The sequence below is a fragment of the Schistocerca americana genome, chromosome 1 (assembly GCF_021461395.2).
Source record: "Schistocerca americana isolate TAMUIC-IGC-003095 chromosome 1, iqSchAmer2.1, whole genome shotgun sequence".
Lineage (NCBI taxonomy): Eukaryota > Metazoa > Arthropoda > Insecta > Orthoptera > Acrididae > Schistocerca > Schistocerca americana.
This window is the reverse complement of record NC_060119.1, coordinates 1,212,930,210-1,212,949,309: the sequence shown is the minus strand read 5'-3', so window position 1 is coordinate 1,212,949,309 and position 19,100 is coordinate 1,212,930,210. Positions and strand designations below refer to the sequence as shown.

Genomic DNA, 19,100 nt, shown 5'->3' with positions numbered 1-19,100 from the left:
AGGTCTGGCGTTGTGCTTAATAATGGAAGGAAGCCTTAAAAATCAAGGCACATTCATAGGATTCGAATTAGAAATTCTCAAGGAAAGGGGTGTAAGCTATACATTGATGAATGAATCACCGAAATAAAAAAAAAGGTTCAGGAGTGGGTTTATAATTCAGTGTTAAAGAATGTCAGTAATAAAACTTACAGATGTCGTTGCTATTCTTATTGGAAATGAGGAAGAACTGCATAACCTGTTACATACGAGGTGCATTCAAGTTCTAAGGCATCCGATTTTTTTTCTAATTAACTACTCACCCGAAATCGATGAAACTGGCGTTACTTCTCGACGTAATCGCCCTGCAGACGTACACATTTTTCACAACGCTGACGCCATGATTCCATCTTGGCTGTTTTACGATCAGTCGTTTGTTTCATGTGATCAGCTGATTTCGGATATGAGCAATTCTCATTTGCTCGCTTATATCATTGGATTTTACTGTAACTCTTATTTTTAAAATTTTTGTTTCCTTTTATTCATTTCCAACACATGAGAGCAGGAGCAGCTGTTGTCGAATTCGTCCTTTCCAGCCAAATATCCCAATAGTCCAAGGAATAGAAAAGCAACTGGAATCACTGGACCTGACGGGATACCAATTCGATTGTACACAGAGTACGCGAAAGAACTTGCCCCCCTTCTAACAGCCGTGTACCGCAAGTCTCTAGAGGAACGGAGGGTTCCAAATGATTGGAAAAGAGCACAGGTAGTCCGAGTCTTCAAGAAGGGTCGTCGAGCAGATGCGCAAAACTATAGACCTATATCTCTGACGTCGATCTGTTGTAGAATTTTAGAACATGTTTTTTGCTCGAGTATCATGTCGTTTTTGGAAACCCAGAATCTACTATGTAGGAATCAACATGGATTCCGGAAGCAGCAATCGTGTGAGACCCAACTCGCTTTATTTGTTCATGAGACCTAGAAAATATTAGATACAGGCTCACAGGTAGATGCTATTTTTCTTGACTTCCGGAAGGCGTTCGATACAGTTCCGCACTGTCGCCTGAAAAACAAAGTAAGAGCCTACGGAATATCAGACCAGCTGTGTGGCTGGATTGAAGAGTTTTTAGCAAACAGAACACAGCATGTTGTTATCAATGGAGAGACGTCTACAGACGTTAAAGTAACCTCTGGCGTGCCACAGGGGAGTGTTATGGGACCATTGCTTTTCACAATATATATAAATGACCTAGTAGATAGTGTCGGAAGTTCCATGCGACTTTTCGCGGATGATGCTGTAGTATACAGAGAAGTTGCAGCATTAGAAAATTGTAGCGAAATGCAGGAAGATCTGCAGCGGATAGGCACTTGGTGCAGGGAGTGGCAACTGTCCCTTAACATAGACAAATGTAATGTATTGCGAATACATAGAAAGAAGGATCCTTTATTGTATGATTATATGATAGCGGAACAAACAGTGGTAGCAGTTACTTCCGTAAAATATCTGGGAGTATGCGTGGGGAACGATTTGAAGTGGAATGATCATATAAAATTAATTGTTGGTAAGGCGGGTACCAGGTTGAGATTCATTGGGAGAGTGATTAGAAAATGTAGTCCATCAACAAAGGAGGTGGCTTACAAAATACTCGTTCGACCTATACTTGAGTATTGCTCATCAGTGTGGGATCCGTACCAGATCGGTTTGACGGAGGAGATAGAGAAGATCCAAAGAAGAGCGGCGCGTTTCGTCACAGGGTTATTTGGTAACCGTGATAGCGTTACGGAGATGTTTAATAAACTCAAGTGGCAGACTCTGCAAGAGAGGCGCTCTGCATCGCGGTGTAGATTGCTCGCCAGGTTTCGAGAGGGTGCGTTTCTGGATGAGGTATCGAATATATTGCTTTCCCCTACTTATACCTCCCGAGGAGATCACGAATGTAAAATTAGAGAGATTAGAGCGCGCACGGAGGCTTTCAGACAGTCGTTCTTCCCGCGAACCATACGCGACTGGAACAGGAAAGGGAGGTAATGACAGTGGCACGTAAAGTGCCCTCCGCCACACACCGTTGGGTGGCTTGCGGAGTATAAATGTAGATGTAGATGTAGATGTAGTCTGGAACTGTGCGAGGGAATCCCGATTGGGTATTTTTGAGATTTCCAGTTCCGGCATTCGTCTGATGGCCAAGGGAAACCTCCTAAAAACCGTGGTCCGACTGGAGGATTTGAACTGTTTTAATTTATTTCTGAGACAATGTAGTCGTTTGTCCCAGACAAAAACTCAAATTATGTGTGTGTACGTGAACCGCAAAGGCCTACTTAATGCGTTCTGTTATCGTAATATGGGCTAGCATTCTTGGCCACGTAAAGTTCAGCCGCGGGCTTTTACAGTGAGCAGTGCAATGGTTGCACGGTCATGCTCTTGCAGATGTTCCGCCTGCGGGCTGTTCTGTACACGGTGATGCTGCCCGGCCATCATGTGGTCAACAAGAAAACAGCGGACTGGATACCGTGCGAGCAGCAACCGCCTGCGCACTCAAAGCGCCACACGCATGTTAGCGGATTCCGTTAGTCTAACAAGAAGAACAAGGTCAGAATGTCGCGACCTGGCGACGTTAAAGTGACTTGAGACACGACTATATCAGGAGAGGGAAAAACATTTTCTGTTCCGTCGTTTCAAGAGCAGCCCATAAATTCGCCCTAAGAGCTTTAGGGAATGTACGAAAAGCCTGGTTCTGGGTCACCGCCGGCCACGGTGGCCGAGCGGTTCTAGGCGCTTCAATCCGGAACCGCGCGACTGCTACGGTCGCAAGTTCGAATCCTGCCTCAGGCATGGATGTGTGTGATGTCCTTAGGTTAGTTAGGTTTAAGTAGTTCTAAGTTCTAGGGGACTTATGACCTAAGCTGTTGAGTCCCATAGTGCTCAGAGCCATTTGAACCATCTGGGGCACCAAGCAGAGGCTCGAATGTGAATCGAGTGTGTCGATCGAGAGAGCTAGCGGAATGCATACGATATTGGACTCGCATTCGGAAGAACAACGTCCCCTGTTTATCATGGGGATTTGGGTTTTTCATGGTGTCTCTGAAATGCTTCAATGAAGTGAAACGTCCCCTTAGAAAAATTATACATGACTGTCCTTAAACTGACACAATATTTTTATCGCAACGCAATCTGACTTTCAAAAATCCCTACAAAAGAATGGCCCTGACTAACATTAACCTATACCTTTCACAAATCACTTACCTCACCAAAAATCTTCGTTACTCGAACTACTGCAATACAGCGAGCGCCACTACAGCCAGCTAAATAAAAGATTCAAACCACGGAAGGCACTAACTACTGATAGGCATAGTTAGCAAATGAAAGATTTTAATAGAGGACAAACAATGTATTTACCTTAATAGTCATTGTATATGTAGCAGTTCATGACATCCAGTCTTACAAATTTCAAAACTCCTCCATTTCTCTCCCCACATCCACCAGTGCTGGCGGCTCACCTCCAACTGCGCAACGCTACGCGCTGTTAACATCCAGCTGCCCAACATTACAATGGCCAACAATAATGCAAACCAGCCACAGACTGCACACAGCACAGCTAGTGATTTTCATACAGAGTGCTACGTGGCGTTACCAATAAGAAAACCTAAACAGCCTACTTACAGAAGTTTCAGTATAGTTTCACTGAAAAAGACGCAATCTCTTTCTCTGTCCTTCCCTCATGCGAACTTGTGCTCCGTCGCTGATGATACCGTCGTCGACGGTCGTGGTGGTACAGAAGATATGTTGTACTACAGAGTTATTTCCTCTTGCACAACATGTGTGCTACTGTCTACAGGGTGTTTAAAAAGTGTCACATATTCCGACAGGAGGTACCACTGGTCAAAACTATGACAGCGTATGTGTAATTGCCGGTGGTATACAATGTTGCAGCTCTTACGCGTTAATACTGCAAGGTTGTTAGCCAGACAGTCATGAAACAACCCACAGCAGGGGAAATCGACACAGCTCTCCCTAGTTAATAAACAGCTTTATAATCAAGCAAGACGAGGGACAGCAATGTCGTTTGAGTTTGGCCACTGCGCACAACGATCACACAGTCACAGGGAGAAGAACAAGCTTAGGTGTGCACCAAGTTATATTTAATACTAGTTGGGGTACACGTTTTCGCTCAGGGAGTTACTAATCGAATTTTTCCATTCATGCAACAGAATCCTGGGTTTTCTCTACTGAATTTTTCCGCGTTGCAAAACTGGCAGATGTAATCCATTTTGATGATTAAGACGAATTTTTGTTTGTTGTATACATTCGTCGGGCCATAGTGGAATGCTTGATTTGTTGGGTTATACTGTTTAGTCGTCATCGGCCGCGTATGGTCATATTTTCGTGAATGGCTTGAGTTAGCAGTCTTTTATTATAAGATTGTGTCGTAATTCTTGATTCTTCAGTCTGTTCATATAGTTGTTCTTTGGTTTCTCTCCCGCTCACAGCGCTCATTCCCGTTCGTTGGGAACTTAAACGTGCGCGATCTTCGCTTGTTTCTAAAATATAAATCAAACCCAGTTGTTACTAACAAATACACTAAGTACCCTTGATACACATTTCGCATCTTATTTTTGATTTACATTCAGTCAATGTATAACTTTGACCACTCACACACCACGGTTTGTTTTTATTTACTCACTGCATTACTTTTTCTGTTACTCCCTTTGTCACTGATAAGAAACTGACGTTCGATTCACGACGGGTCTTGCTTTATATACCACCTACTAATGGGTAGGCCAACCAGTGACGAATTCCAGAACATGCCAAAAAAGACTTCCAATGGTTCACAATATTCCAGAACAGTCCACAACACTCGAGAGTGTTCTGGAATGTTTCACAATGATCTGGGATGTTTCTGGATGTTCCCGAACATTCTGGAATCTTTGCCGTTGATCCAGACTATTCCCGAACATTGCAGAACGTCTTGGAATATTCTGGAATGTTGTGGAATTAGCGATGAACAGTCTAGTTGTGTCAAGTATCAGACAATCAGACGAAGTTTTTCTGGTTACGGGACATTACACGGTCGGATCAACGTAAACTATAATGTTTAGTAACTTTTCATGTTCAAAAAGGTCCCATTACAACAGACGGGCCGTGAGAACGTAATCTCTCTTCCATTCCAGTATGTTAACAACAGAACCAACTCACTCCATCTATGTGTATAATAACAGAGGCAGACGTACGTGTAGAGACTTAGATGAGTATGTGCCAAGCAAGATCGTAAGAAATGGAAAAAAACCATCGTGGTATAACAACCGAGTTAGAAAACTGCTGCGGAAGCAAAGGGAACTTCACAAACATAAACGTAGCCAAAGCCTTGCAGACAAACAAAAATTACACGAAGCGAAATGTAGTGTGAGGAGGGCTATGCGAGAGGCGTCCAATGTTTTCGAATGTAAAGTTCTATGTACTCACTTGGCAGAAAATCCTAAGAAATTTTGGTCTTATGTCAAAGCGATAGGTGGATCAAAACAAAATGTCCAGACCCTCTGTGAGCAAAATGGTACTGAAACAGAGGATGACAGACTAAAGGCCGAAATATTAAATGTCTTTTTCCGAAGCTGTTTCACAGAGGAAGACTGCACTGTAGTTCCATCTCTAGACTATCGCACAGATGAAAAAATGATAGATATCGAAATAGATGACAGAAGGATAGAAAAACAATTAAAATCACTCAAAATAGGAAAGGCCGCAGGACCTGGAGGGATACCAGTTCGATTTTACACAGAGTACGGGAAGGAACTTGCCCCCTTCTTGCAGCGGTGTACCGTAGGTCTCTAGAAGAGCGTAGCGATCCAAAATAAAGGGCACAGGTCATCCCCGTTTTCAAGAAGGGACGTCGAACAGGTGTGCAGAACTATAGACCTATATCTCTAACGTCGATCAGTTGTAGAATTTTGGAACACGTATTATGTTCGAGTATAATGACTTTTCTGGAGACTACAAATCTACTCTGTAGGAATCAGCATGGGTTTCGAAAAAGACGATCGTGTGAAAGCCAGCTCGCGCTATTCGTCCACGAGACTCAGCGGGCAATAGACACGGGTTCCCAGGTAGATGCCGTGTTTCTTGACTTCCGCAAGGCGTCTGACGCAGTTCCCCATAGTCGTTTAATGAACAAAGTAAGAGCATATGGACCATCAGACCAGTTCTGTGATTGAGTTGAAGTGTTCCTAGATAACGGAACGCAGCATGTCATTCTCAATGGAGAGAAGTTTTCCGAAGTAAGAGTGATTCCAGGTGTGCCGCAGGGGAGTGTCTTAGGACCGTTGCTATTCACAATATACATAAATGACCTTGTGGATAACATCGGAAGTTCACTGAGGCTTCTTGCGGATGATGCTGTAGTATATCGAGAGGTTGTAACAATGGAAAATTGTACTGAAATGCAGGAGGATCTGGAACGAATTGACGCATGGTGCAGGGAATGGCAATTGAATCTCAATGTAGACAAGTGTAATGTGCTGCGAATACATAGAGAGAAAGATCCTTTATCATTTAGCGACAATATAGCAGGTCAGCAACTGGAAGCAGTTAATTCCATAAATTATCTGGGAGCAGGCATTAGGAGTGATTTAAAATGAAATGATCATATAAAGTTGATCGTCGCTAAAACAGATGCCAGACTGAGATTCATTGGAAGAATCCTAAGGAAATTCAATTCGAAAACAAAGGAAGTAGGTTACAGTACACTTGTTCGCCCACTGCTTGAATATTGCTCAACAGTTTAGGATCCGTACCAGATAGGGTTGATAGAAGAGATAGAGAAGATCCAACGGAAAGCAGCGTGCTTCGTTACAGGATCATTTAGAAATCACGAAAGAATTACGGAGTTGCTAGATAAACTCCAGTGGAAGACTCTGCAGGAGAGACGCTCAGTAGCTCGGTACGGGCTTTTGTTGAAGTTTCGAGATCATACCTTCACCGAGGAGTCAAGCAGTATATTGCTCCCTCCTACGTATATCTCGCGAAGAGACCATGAGGATAAAATCAGAGAGATTAGAGCCCACACAGAGGCACACCGACCATCTTTCTTTCCGCGAACAACACGAGACTGGAATGAAAGGGAGAACCGATAGAGGTACTCAAGGTACCCTCCTCCACACACAGTCAGGTGGCTTGCGGAGTATGGATGTAGATGTAGATGTAACAGCCTACAGACTCTCAAGACGAAATGAGCTGGCACAGTGGCAGCACAACAAGCGTTTCGTTTCTGTGGAGGACACTGGACACTGGCCAACAGCCAATTCACTGCCGTGCTTTCCACTGTCGCCTGTCAGGCTTAAGGACATTAAGTAAGGAACGATAATGATCATTAAGACAGGCATTCAAGTCAACATGACTGCCATCCTCAGGTACAGGGAGGGGCTCCTCACCTTAAGACGTGCTGAGTCGTGGAGTGGTGCAGCTCCATATTTAGACGGCGACCCAAACCTCTGCAGAGATCGTCTCGAACCCACGCGGTGATGCTGACCTTGTTACGAGTGTCTAGCACACCTCTCACCATACACGTGGTCCACTGAGCTGTGCCGACCCTCCTCCAGAACCAACTTAAGCGGCTACCCTGCTCAACATGAAAACTGCAACACTGTATCGCCGTCATCACTAGAAAAATTAAATGTGTGATATCAAGCAGTTATAGACTGTCGGTCGTGCAGGCACAGGAGTGGAACCACCACCACAAGAACTCCTTACTGACCTTGAGGCCACCATAGGAGCGCTTTGCAAAACATGTACTACCGTCCGTGGTGATCACATACGAGATGCGGCTAGAAAAAAAAACCGGACTGATGCTGGAAAAAAACATTTATTTAAAATTTCATGTTATCTCCTTCAATGTACTCTCCTCCTCGGTCTCTACACCACTCCATACGAATTTTCCACTGTTCATAGCAATGCTGCAGACCATTTTCGGTAAGTCCATACATTACTTCCGTCGCTTTTTCTTTTACTGCTTCAACAGTCTCAAATCTAGTTCCTTTCAAAGCTGACTTGACTTTAGGGAAAAGAAAAAAGTCACAGGGGGCCAAATCAGGTGAGTAGGGTGGATGATCTAAGATGGGAATGTTGTGTTTTGCCAAAAACGTCTTCACTGACAACGCACTGTGATCTGGGGCATTGTCTTGGTGAAGGATCCATGACTTTTTTCTCCACAAATCGTTCCGTTTTCTCCGTACTCGCTCACGTAGGGTAGCCAGGACGCTAATGTAGTAATGCTGATTCACTGTTTGTCCCTCTGGTACCCAATCAATGTGCACAATCCCTTTGATGTCAAAAAATAAAACAATCATCATTGCCTTGAATTTCGATTTTGACATTCGTGCTTTTTTTTGTCGTGGAGAACCAGGAGTTTTCCAATGCATCGATTGGCGTTTAGTTTCGGGAACGTAAGTAAAAAACCACGATTCATCGCAAGTAATAACATTTTGTAAGAAGGTGGGGTCACTTTCAATGTTTTCCAGGATGTCAGAACAAATCATTCTTCGGCGTTCCTTCTGTTCAATTGTGAGACACTTTGGAACCATTTTTGAACACACTTTGTTCATGTTGAAACTTTCATGAAGAATCTGCCTAACACTTTCCTTGTCAACTCCTGTTAACTCAGACACTGCTCTGATTGTTAAACGGCGATCTTGTCGAACAAGTTTACCGACTTTTTCAATGTTTGCATCAGTTTTTGCTGACAATGGTCTGCCAGTGCGAGTGTCATCACTGGTGTCTTCGCGGCCATCTTTAAATCGTTTAAACCACTCAAACACTTGTGTTCGCGATAAACAATCACCGCCGTACACTTGTTGTAACATTACAAACGTTTCACTTGCAGATTTTCCCAGTTTGAAACAAAATTTGATGTTAACACGCTGTTCTTTCTGTACACTCAACATTTTCCGACTCACAGACAAAACGTCAACTACTTAAAACAGACGCCACGGGCAGACTGAGTGCAGGAGGCAGATGAAACTCGAGCAGTAGGCGTAGCGAGAGTCACGTGACAGGCCACGCGACTTTCAGCCTTATTGCATTCGTTTTATTGTTTCACCAGTACTAGTCCGGTTTTTTTCTAGCCACACCTCGTACATTATGAGGAACCATGTCCTGCCTTTTGCATTTTCCAAGGGACCATAATAAACCGCGGTGACATAAGTGTAATTATTGTCTCTGAATAAGTCATTTTCATTTCGTCTCATTGCGTGTTCTTTCAGTTACGTTTTGTACTATTCTTTGGCAGTTCTTTCTATGTATGATGCAAGTTACACCGAGCTACTTCACTTGGCAATGGCACATCATGCGAAAGTTACTTTCGTCTTTACGTTTTGCACAACAGTGCATATTTCTTAACACGTCTTGGAACGTAATTTCTCGGGATACTTAGAGTAAGGCGGTGTTTCATTATGTCTTCTTTCTCATTTCTCCCACATCTGTTGTACATGTTAAAAGTCATGGTGAACCTTCAGGTGTACTTCATTTTGCACAATTCGCTATGCTACTAGTTTCGGTCAAATGACCATCATCAAGCATAAGGTGGCATGAATAGCTGGAAAGTTATACCATAAGACTGGTGCATGTCACAACTACATACAGGGTGAAGGAAAAATACTGAACTTGGTGGTCGTCAGGCAATTCTTCATCCAGATTCCAGATAAAAGTTTACCTAGCGAAATTAGGTCGAGTGTATTTTGAAAACAGACGTGTGAAACCGATAATCTGGCAACTTTGTCCTATAGTGCAGGGCATCAGAATGTACAAAGAAATGTGCATCGCCACGCACTACCGCACCAGCCGTCATAGGTCACGAAGGAGATTGCCGGGGCATCATATCCACGTCTGTCATGGAGCTACGGTTCGAATCCTCTTCACATTCCTTCATTACTTCTTAGACGTCCGTTCCCTCGTTCTCATCGTTTATAAGAATATCATTTTGTCACATGACAACAGCTTATCACATGATAGCACATAACAGTGTGGTCCACCAAACTGCACGCGTGTGTCTACTAAATGTGTAGTGCGTAACAATAAGTTGTCCTGTCAAGTTCATTTAGGGCTGCTTCTCGAAGGAGTACACAAACGATGAATGCGTATACTGGACGGTATCGTGAAAAGCGCCATCCCTATAAGAATTTTTTTCGTCTCTTGGAGCAGCACAAGTAATGGACGGAGGTCGTCCAAGGATGAGACGTATTTCACAGACAGAGGATGCGATTCTAGAAACCGTTCACCAGTCACCTCGGCCAAGTACCAGTTTCAGTATCTCAGAAACTAGTTGTTGAAGTGCTGCACAGTGAAGAAATGCAGCCATATCATTACATGTTAATTCAATACCAGAGGCCAGAAGACCGCATTCGACGAGTACAGTTTCGTGAATAGCTTTTCCACCATGTGGAAAACAACGAACATGTTATAAATAACGTGATATGGACTGACGAATCTAGTTTCCCCCGTGAAGATATTTTCTGCCTTCAGAACAGCCGTTATTGGTCGGAACACAACCCACATGTTACCTGTGAACGTGGCTCTCAGGCAGACTTTGGCAAAAGCCTATGGGTTGGAATCGTGGGAGAAACGCTTTTTGGTCCTTACCCATCGCCGGAGAAACTGAATGTGCCCTTGTACCGTACGTTTCTTTGCAATACTTTGTCTGGCGCATTGGAAAACGTTCTACTTGGTATTCGGCAACAGCTATGGTTTCACCATGATGGTGCATACCACACTTTGGAATGAATGTGCCTAACTATTTAAATGAAGCGTTTCCAGGGAAATGGATTAGTCATGGAGGTCCAATGTTGTGGTCTACGTCCACCGGATCTATATTTGTGGTGACACTTACAGGAACAAGTTTATAATACGCTACCCATGGATGTACACGACCTAATAGATCGCGTGCATGCCACTAAGACAGTGGTGGATGTAGGTATGATGCCTAGGGTTAATGAAATATGATCCAGAGAGTGGCAAAATGTTTGCAGTTGCATGGTGGTCGCTTTGGACATCTGCTCTACATCTGCATCTGCATCCATACTCCGCAAGCCACCTGACATTGCTCGTACGGGTACGTACAGCCTCTGTGAAGATAAACCTGGACGTCGAACGCCCACATTGAAATTATTGTGCACAGCATAATGTACAATCTAGTATAAAAGACGTAGAGTGTTTTTTGTACATCATGGGATACGGAAGATGTTGCTACATATACTATTATTTTCTGTTAGCTTTATTTGTGCCATGGGCAAAACAAAGTTGTCGCTTACCCCTTCAAGAAGTTCATGTCATGTCTTAATGTTTAAATATAGTTAACAGTAACAGAAGAATACCGCATTGTCGCGATGAGTCTGCATATCCGTCCCCCACGACATTGCCTTGCCTCACTTTCTTTTTTAATAAACTGATCACAAAAATTGAGTCGTGCCGGGGAGAGCAGGAGGGTGATAGATCAGAGTAACTGATAATAATGGTTTTTTAACTTTATTTTTTGTTATTTTTATTTTATGTAACTATTTTTATTTCTTATATACCCACTGGACCATAGTGGCTCAACATATCAGGCCATTCCTAGGATGGGGGAGGGGGAAATCCGAATGGTGTCCCGCGATATCACGGTTGACAAACACGTGTTCCAAAACGTAAATACAGAAAAAATAAGCGTGCAGCCGTGCGGTTCACCGTGCACACATTCAGGTCGCTGGCCTGCACCTGTTGGCATGCTGTACCGTTCCAGAATGATCGTAAATGTGTCGAGATTGCAGCAGGTTGGATACTCCCTAACTACACGAGGGATTAGGACGAGGAATTCAGCCTTATGCAAGACAAATTCTTTCTGTTTTGTTTCACCCACGCATGTTTCAGCACTTTTTGTGCTATCTTCTGTGGGTTATTTTTTATTTTCTAACTAACATGATGCTATTGGAAATTTATTTTGGTAGCTATTCTGCTACTCAATCTGCAACTTCTCGTGGTTTTGGTATTGTGGTGCTTTCTCATATGTTGTTGGCGAAGTGAATAGGCAGATCTCGTGACCTACGGTCGCTTGACGCTTCACTTTCTCCGATTTTGAAAGTTGAAATTAGTAATACAATGAGTAATATTTTTAACAGGCGTTATGAACACATGCTATGCTAATCTATTCTTCACCTTCTTTCTTATGAAGAAAGAATTTTACAGATAGGGTACAGTTGGAGTAAAACAAGGTCGAAGCAATAGGGTAAAACCGGAACTAAGTGACTTCGTTATGTACAGCTTATATGTGTGACGTAAGAAATATATGCTTCTAACGGCACGCTACTTGCTTGTGCACGTGTTAATAACGACAATTTAATGATTACATTTAGAATTTACAGTTATTTTGTCCCAATTTTTAGATTATTTTTGTCACTTAAAATATGATTATTATTCCCTTATTAAAGAGTATATTTTCATTCGAGATGGGACTGTCATGCGCTTTATATGGTCAGGAAATTAACAGCCATCCGGGAAGAGAGGCAACCCATTACAAACTAATTGTTCGGAACTGCATATACCAGAACAGAAACAAAGCAAAATGACCTATCTGAGTTTAAAACGACGGGTATTTTGTCGCTTAATGCAAATGCATCTGGCGAAGAGGAATTTGTGTTATCAAACGCAACAGAAAGAATAACATGGAGCACAACAGAGTCTGTTACCGCTTCTTATCCACATCCTGGTCCCTCGACTGACGTGCAAATGCAGTCTTCATTCACCGTATCACCGGAGAGTGTAAGGCCAGTTCCTCACTATGAGCGACCATCATCAAGTAGGTCGAGAGGGAAACGCTCTGTGATCATGGAGTCTCCCTACAAAAAAGAACTCAACGGAACAAAAGCATGTTTCCGGCTGGTTAAAGAAATTGTTGAAGGACTCTGGGTATATGCCACAAAAAAAAAAACAGTCAGAAGTCTGAAGACGTGTGAAACAAACAACTGTTCTGGAGATAAGAATGAAACACCTTGTCGTCAAGATACCTCCTGGTCAACAACAAAATCAGGTGATTGGGTAAAGCAAAGTGTGGGAAGTGGGCCCATGAGGATTGTACTGGGTGGACTGAAGATGACTTTCATGGGTACCGATGGGTCCTACGTCTCAGATGGGAAATATAACATTGCGTTTGTGCCCCAAGGTATTTAGCATAACCGTATATTCCACAGTGCTGAGTTATATGAAATATAATTTCAACCATCAAGAATAAGTCCTCGTAGCTCATATATGTTGTTCATGCCTTGTTTATATTTCACTGCAATTTATTTGAGGTCCCAGCAATGAAAATTGTCATTCTTATCTAGCTTTCTCCTTAGCTACACGATTATACCCCAACTTCAACCACACTTGCGCCATTCTTAGACGACTTTCCGTGCTCCGTTCTCTTTCCGCTATCAGGAAACGCACTACACCCCGTTGCTCTTCTCTATAAGGCTCCATATCACAGTTTTCAGCACCGTTGAGTGCAGTGGACGGTATCACGTGAGTGTGTCCGTGTTCCTCAAGCGGCAAGTTTGGGACTTCAGCGACCTTATAGGGACCGCACTTTCTTCTAAAGGCGATGATGTTACTGTCCTTTCAGCTGTTTTTATTTTACAACCTACAGAACGTTTATTTTTGAAGGCACCTGATGCTTTCACGACCAGGAACTGCGAGGAGTCGCCGGTAATAAAGAACACGTCTTATGACACGTCACATCGACTTTCACCTGTAAGGACAATAGACCCCCACCACTCGCTACCTGTTGGAAGGTTAGCGCCTCCGAGCATGACTGTCAAATGATAATCATCGGTAAATAATTTAATACGTTACATTCACTGGTTCTCACGGAAGCAAGCTCATCGGCGATAAACTACAATAATATTTCTATCGCATTCCTACGTAAGAATTACAGAAGAGCTCAATTAGAAGCGCATATTTCTGTCTGAGCGAGATCGGCTTTTCATCTGGAGGTGCTAATTCTGCGCTAACATGATTGGACTTTGTCACTGCAGGAGATAAGCGATGGAAGATGGAATTTTGCTCGGGTAACTGCAGAAAGTTAACAGTTCGTAGTAGTAGACGGAAAGTCATCGAGTAAAGCAGAAGTAATATCCGGTGTTCCCCAAGGAAGTGTTATAGGCCCTCTATTGTTACTGATCTATATTAACGACATAGGAGACAATCTGAGTAGCCGTCTTAGATTGTTTGCAGATGATGCTGTCATTTACCGTCTTGTAAAGTCATCAGATGATCAAAACTACTTGCAAAATGATTTAGATAAGATATCTGTATGGTGCGAAAAGTGGCAATTGGCCCTGAATAAGGAAAACTTTGAAGTTATTCGCATGAGTACTAAAAGAGATCAGCTAAGTTTCGATTACTTGATAAGGCACACAAATCTTAAGGCTCAGCACGCAATCCTTACTATGCGTTGCGCGCATGTGTAGCAGTATGGGATGGAGTCTCATCCTGCATAAAAATTCGTACCTTCCAGCAGGTGTATGTCAGCCAGGCTTGGGATGATGCGATTCTGTAACATGTCGACGTACCTTGCACCCATCATGCTGACAGTTTGAAAAGCAACAAAGCGCATTTCTTCGAAGAAATCACCATCCATGCGGTGAAGTCACACCACACCTTGACTTTCTCGTCATTCAGGGGGACTTGCACGATAGTTCTAGGATTTTTGGTAGACCAAACTCTGCGGTTTTCGGTGTTGACAGACCCTCGGAGTGTGGAATGGGCTTCGTGGGTCCACAAGACGCTAGACAACAAATCGTCATCTCCCCCCCCCCCCCCCCCCCCGCCATTTTTTCAAGTTCCCAAGCGTCACAAAATCAATGGCCAGCAGTTCAAGATCACGCTGACGTTTGTATGGACAACATTGAAGGGTACGCCACAGTGGTCTCCAAACAGTAGTTCTTGGAATGTCAGTGCGACGTGCGACTACACGAGCGCTGACTTCACCATACGGAGATGAATCAGCTGAAGTCTCCATTTCTTCCTGAACTGTTCAAGCAGCAGTAGCACGTGCGTATGGTCGCCCACTACGGGGTCGATCGTTGAAACAGCCACTGACTTCAAACTTTATGATAATATTGTTTACAGCGACACATGTCACAAGACCTTTATCCGTTAAAAAACCCTTCTTGTAGCGATAGTATCGTAAAGCTGCAGTAGCTGCAGAGTCTCGATTCTGATAGCAATGCTTCAATAACAGTGCCTTTCCGCTAAAATCAGCATGCCACGAATGCTGGCGCTTTTGACTCCTCCTCTCACTAGAGCTTATTTTGTACACGATTCTCAAGCGGCGTCACTGACCTGTTGCTGTCCAGTACCATCTGTTGGCCGGTTTTTGCACTCATTTTTGGTTTCATGAAAACCCATGTTATTTCAAGCATGTGTGTCAAGTTTTACTTCTTCATTTACCTTATTCTGTGAATTACTGGGTTTTTGGGTCACTCAGTACAACGTTGTTATCAAGCTGCAAAGATTGCTTGTTTTCTCCGTTATAGTGTACCTCAGCTGAGCTATACTAGATATTGTGTTCCAATCGTCACCTCACATTTACATGTATTGCACTGCGACGTCTGCCGTGGAAAGTCACCAAAGGAAAATCTAGAAGAAAGCAGTGGATTGAATTGCGAGTGACACACCGAATAATCGTTTATTGTGACTGGAAATATGAGGGCCACGATTTTACTAGAAGTTCGCCCCTTCTATGAATACCTAAAATGTAGATGCATATGTTTATTAGCAGATATGTTCTTGTTAATTGTATAGCCAATTTGTTTGCACCGAAATGAACTTCTTACCACCTACAGAAGTCTGTAATCATAACTGACATTCATGTGGATTTTTAAAACCGAAAAATAATTGTGAATGTCCACCGTCCACTGCATACACGTCGTTTCTCTGTGTCCCTGTCGTCACGACAGGACTTATTATTCGTACTTTACATCTGCTTGCAGGGTAAACTGGTTATAAGACCACGTCTACCTAGTAAGCATAGACTGTTCTAGAAGATCGACATAGAAAAACCTGTTGAGAAACACTGCTTGCCTTCCGATGCTGTGCAGTATCGTATCCATGGTAAGTGGACTTTGAAGGAGCCGTGGAGAGAAACATTGGAAGTAAACGAAGATAGCTGGCTCTGCGGAAGAGAAGCGAAGATGTTGTAGGCACGGCTACTGAGTCAGCCAGTGATTGTGAATTTTGAAGGAGCGGTGGAGGAATGAAGGGTGGAACAATTACGATTTACAGTTCAGCCGTCGATTATGTCATTAGCGACGGGAAGCAAGTTCGGATTGAGTGAGGATGGGGAAATTGGGTGTGTCCTTTTCAAAAGAACCAGCACCGGACTGTTGTACGCAACTAGTACCTTGCACTGGTTTATGGCTGGACTTATGTGAATGGGTTGATAATGGACTTAAGTCCAAAACTGGACGCCATTGAAATAAAAATAAAATTCAGTGCAACTCTGATGGTTTTGCTATTTCATTGAATCACAGTAAGCTGCAGCCCTCTGCCTGCCAGCATATTGGAAGTGAGTAAATGAAAGGTAGTTGCAAAGCCTCCTGTGAAATTCGTAGTCGTAAAAGTATCCATCGTGAATGAGAGAAAATCTCAATACTTCGGTTTCTGAAATTACATTGGCCATTATTCTGGAAGACTTCGAACAAATTTCATAGCGGTTGGATCTGAATTGTTTGTAGCGCACATCTGTAACAACCATCCTGTAGACCACAGCACGATGTCCTGCGTTCAGTTACCTTACTTGCAAGCAGACATGCGAGCTGCCCTGCTTGCTCAGGTTTCTCGGCTCTTTCTATTTGTCTTTCACGTTAACACCTGCTCTTGAAAAGCGCAGCAGAAATACTGGCTCACGTCACACACAAAAAAAGAACTCTCCAACGCACAGGCTCCTTTTAGTTGTGCCAGAAACAGTATTGGAAAGACATACTTCACAATATCAAAGATCTTTCATCTACTTCTACATCTACATCCATACTCCGCAAGCCACCTGACGGTGTGTGGAGGAGGGTACCCTGAGTACCTCTATCGGTTCTCCCTTCTATTCCCGTCTCGTATTGTTCGTGGAAAGAAGGATCGTCGGTATGCCTCTGTGTGGGCTCTAATCTCTCTGATTTTATCCTCATGGCCTCTTCGCGAGATATACGTAGGAGGGAGCAATATACTGCTTGACTCTTCGGTGAAGGTATGTTCTCGAAACTTTGACAAAAGCCCGTACCGAGCTACTGAGCGTCTCTCCTGCAGAGTCTTACACTGGAGTTTATCTATCATCTCCGTAACGCTTTCGCGATTACTAAATGATCCTGTAACGAAGCGCGCTGCTCTCCGTTGGATCTTCTCTATATCTTCTATCAACCCTATCTGGTACGGATCCCACACTGCTGAGCAGTATTCAAGCAGTGGGCGAACAAGCGTACTGTAACCTACTTGCTTTGTTTTCGGATTGCATTTCCTTAGGATTCTTCGAATGAATCTCAGTCTGGCATCTGCTTTACCGACGATTAATTTTATATGATCATTCCATTTTAAACCAATCCTAATGCCACTATATTGTAGCTAAATGATAAGGAATCTTTCTTTCTGTGTATTCGCAGCACATTACACTTGTCTACATTGAGATTCAATTGCCATTCCCTGCACCATGCGTCAATTCGCTGCAGATCCTCCTGCATTTCAGTACAATTTTCCATTGTTACAACCTCTCGATACACCACAGCATCATCTGCAAAAAGCCTCAGTGAACTTCCGATGTCATCCACAAGGTCATTTATACATATTGTGAATAGCAACGGTCCTATGACACTCCCCTGCGGCACATCTGAAATCACTCTTACTTCGGAAGACTTCTCTCCATTGATAATGACATGCTGCGTCCTGTTATCTAGGAACTCCTCAATCCAATCACACAATTGGTCTGATAGTCCATATGCTCTTACTTTGTTCATTAAACGACTGTGGGGAACTGTATCGAACGCCTTGCGGAAGTCAAGAAACACGGCATCTGCCTGTGAACCCGTGTCTATGGCCCTCTGAGTCTCGTGGACGAATAGCGCGAGCTGGGTTTCACATGACCGTCTTTTTCGAAACCCATGCTGATACCTACAGAGTAGATTTCTAGTCTCCAGAAAAGTCATTATACTCGAACACAATACGTGTTCCAAAATTCTACTACAAATTTCCTGTTTCAAAGAAAGGTTAACGGCTCATTTCCTGTCGCAACAAATAATTTTACGCCGTTAATGAACCGCTGCGTAAATCATTGACAGTCCTCAGTACGCTTTCCTTTCCACTTTTTCATGTAAGCAGTGGGCTCGTTGTTATCTCGGAATTTACAACACATATTTCGTTGCTAGGAATTCTAAAAATTCTGTAAAATCTAAGATTATAAATTTCATTCCGCGGACGTTCAGAAAAAAATTAAGAAAGATTCTGAATGTCCTATATACTGAGGATTATTATTATTATTATTATTATTATTAGGTTGTGCATAAGTTCGTAGTGTTTCTCCGTAAGTTTAGTAAACACAACAGACACACAAAAATGATGAATTCTTCTCAGGTTATCAGCCGAGTGGTGACGTCGTCTCGTCGTAACGGTTCAAAAAAATGGTTCAAATGGCTCTGAGCACTATGGGACTTAACATCTATGGTCATCGGTCCCCTAGAACTTAGAACTACTTAAACCTAACTAACCTAACGACAGCACACAACACCTAGTCATCACGAAGCAGAGAAAATTCCTGACCCGGCCGGGAATCGAACCCGGGAACCCGGGCGTGGGAAGCGAGAACGCTACCGCACGACCACGAGCCGTCGTAACGTTTCAGTGAGTTTCGTACCCATCTTCGCCAAAAGACAATGGGTACGAAACTCATTGAAACTTTGCGACAGGACGACGCCACCACTCGGCTGATAACCCGAGAAGAATTCATCAGTGGAATACGCCGAGAAAGACTGCAATCGCATGTACACAAAAATGGTTCAAATGGCTCTACGCACTATGGGACGGGATCCGAACCTGTGACCGTAGCGGTCGCGCCTAGAACCGCTCGGTCATAGCGGCCGGCAACAGATAC

The 19,100-nt window shown here is 43.3% G+C and overlaps 1 protein-coding gene across 1 annotated transcript in view; it reads right to left on the bottom strand.

Moving 5' to 3' along the window:
* Positions 1 to 19,100, bottom strand: part of LOC124619829 — a 1,389,509-nt gene that overhangs the window by 1,046,632 nt on the left and 323,777 nt on the right. The gene's annotated exons all lie outside the window — the stretch shown is intronic.